A 3325-nucleotide genomic window follows, 5' to 3' on the forward strand; every position below is an offset into this window, starting at 1 on the left:
CAGAAGCTCAAGTGTTAAAACTGAGTTGGATCATTACTTGGAAGAGGATGTTATAAAAAGGACACCAGATTTTGATATTTTAAATTGGTGGAAGACAAATGGAATCATGTATCCAACACTTCAAGCAATTGCGAAAGATTTGTTAGCTATTCCTATTTCTACTGTAGCTTCTGAATCTGCCTTCAGCACAAGTGGTCGAATATTAAGCCCTCATCATAGTCGACTTAATTGGACTACATTAGAAGCTTTGATGTGTGCTAGGAGTTGGCTACGGTCTGCTGAGAGTGCTGGTAAAGTTTTAAGCTAATAAATTGTTAATTCATATTTAATATCTATATTATGTAATATATTTTATCTTATCATTTTTTATTTTGAATATTGCTACGAAATTTGAACTCAAGTCTCGCACAAGAATATGCTACTGTTTTGAATGAAATGGAGTCTGATGATGAAGGTATTTCAAACTCCACTTGTTTTAAATTCTTTATCTTATGAATATATTTCATTTTGGCTTAACTTTTATTACAGCTAAAGTGATGAACAATAGTTTGAGTTATCATATTGAAGATTAATAGTTGATGTGTGTTGCATCCAGATATTGAAGAAGACTTGTTAAGGACTTATAGTTATAGGTTTTGGAATTTTATTTGTGTTGGACTGTTGGTTTTGGAATTTCATTTTTATGCTGGTTTTGGAAGTGGAATATTAGAATTGTATTGCCTATTTTAGGCTCAATTTTTAGACTTGTTAATGACTTAAAGTTATAAGACTTGTATTCCCTATTTTAGGCTCATTTTTTTAGCTTTATTGGAAGTTTAAAGGCATCCGGTATAAAATGTTTAAAGGCATCCAATATAAAATGTTTTAGCACTATTGTATATTATTTCAGGTTTTCTTTCGGGTTTCGGGTTACCCGAAACCCAACGGGTTCGGGGATGGTAGTGGTAGTTGTAACACCGCAGTGTTCGGGTTCGGGTTTTAAATTTCGGGTTTGGGTATGCATAAACCCGACCCCACCCCGCCCCGTTGCCATTCTTACCCTCCTTATTCAAGCAATTCATCTTCCAAGAGGACATACATGTTTTGATGTTATCCGAGATATGAGTGAAATGAGTTAGGTTGTCCCTTCTCGATGAAAAAAGGGAAGTTGGGATATTTCCGAAGGTCTGGAGCAAATGACATACTTGAAATTCTTCACAAAGTATCCCTCATACTACGGGTAATAAAATTACCAGAAAAAAAATAGACTTGCTTGAGTTAATATGCAAACCAGATGCAAGACAAAAATCCTCCAAAACTTTTGCCACAAGAGAAACATGCATATTACTAACATGAAAAAATAATAAAATATCACCCACAACTAAAAGATGAGTAAGAGGAGGACCTCCCCGGGAAATGGTAAGGGGTTTCCAAAATTCCTCATCTACTCTTTGTTGAATCAAAAGTGATAGTTTTTCCATAAAAAGGAAACAAGTAGGCGAAAAAGGGTCCCCATTCCCAAGGCTACAAGTCGGGGCAAAACTTTTGAGATGATTACCACTCCACAAAAGACTAGAACATGCATATTATTAACATGACAAAACAATAAAATATCATCCACAAATAAAAATGAGTAAGAGGAGGACCTCCCCGGGAAATGGTTAGGGGTTTCCAAAATCCCTCATCCACTCTTTGTTGAATCAAAAGTGATAGTTTTTTTTCCATAAAAAAGGAACAAGTAGGCGATAAAGGGTCCTCATGTCCAAGGCCACAAGTAGAGGCAAAACTTTCGAGATGATTACCATCCCACAAAAGACTGAAACTTGAAGTCCTTACGCAATACATAGTCAAAAATATAATCCGAGGTGGAAACCCAAAATCATGAATAACAGTTGCAAAAGGTCCCAATTAATATTATCATAGGTTTTCTCTAAATCAATATTAATTGCAAGAAAACCCTTTCTATTCTTGGAATGTTTCAAAAAATGAAGAATTTTATGGGAAACTATTGTATTATTATTGGCACTACGAAAACGAAGAAAGTTGCCTTGAAGAGGGCTAATAAGATTATTCAGATAGGGTCTCAAGTGGTTAGCCAAAATCTTTGTAATAATTTTATAAGCAACATTTCAAAGGCTAATGGGTTTGAATTCCAAAAATTTAGTAGGAAATTTCACCTTAGGAATTAGAACCAAGTCTATTGTATATAATTAAAGTATATTAATTTTAACTTTTACATATGATAAATAATTGAAATCATTATATATTGTAAAAAATATTTGAGAATTTAATCTACATTGATAACTTTACTATATATACATATGTGCGGCAATACGGGCCAGCCCAACTCAACCCTTCTCGCCTTGCCAAAATATGGGTGGGTCCGACCCGACCCTTATTGAAAGGACTCAAAATGCCAACTCAACCCATATTTGACAAGGTTGGTAGGCTGGCGGACTTGTCCTTTTATTTAAAACACACATTTATAACTAAATCAATCACAATTTCAAAAATAAATAATCATCATGCCTCATAAATGTTTTTTAAGACAAAAAATCACAAACCAAAGTGCACAATAACAAATCGTCTTAGTTTAAAACATGTAAGTTCTAAACAATGAGTGAGTACATTCTTAAACTTTTAGATTCCTAGTTCACAATAATGCTTCTAACTCCTAAGTTTACAATAATATGGGCCAACCCGGCCCGACTCGCTTTTGGTCTGCCAAAATATGGGTTGGCCCGACCCTTATTGTTAAAAGAGCAAAAAAATCCTCAGTCACGCCTACTAAAAATGTCAATCTAAACGAGTTAGATCTATAATATATCTACTTCAATACGATACGGAACATAACATAAATATAATAATGACTCAAATGTGGAGAATGTCCAAAATATAGGACACATAGACACAACACTATATTTAATAAAAATGAGAAAAGTTCATAAAAACCCATAAACTACAATGCATTTTGTAAGTAACAATCATGAACTATTTTGTTCTCATAATTAATCGACTCTTAAAACTTTAAATGTTGGTAAAATTGGTCATTGTATAAACATATATAATGTTAAATTGTTAATAGTGAAAAATTCTCACTCATGGATTTTGTTTTAATCTTGACTATCACATTATTATTATTATTATTATTATTATTATTATTATTATTATTATTATTATTATTATTATTATTATTATTATTATTATTATTATTATTATTATTATTATTATTATTATTATTATTATTATTATTATTATTATTATTATTATTATTATTATTATTATTATTATTATTATTATTATTATTATTATTATTATTATTATTATTATTATTATTATTATTATT

Source organism: Lupinus angustifolius, unplaced genomic scaffold (assembly GCF_001865875.1).
Source record: "Lupinus angustifolius cultivar Tanjil unplaced genomic scaffold, LupAngTanjil_v1.0 Scaffold_486, whole genome shotgun sequence".
Lineage (NCBI taxonomy): Eukaryota > Viridiplantae > Streptophyta > Magnoliopsida > Fabales > Fabaceae > Lupinus > Lupinus angustifolius.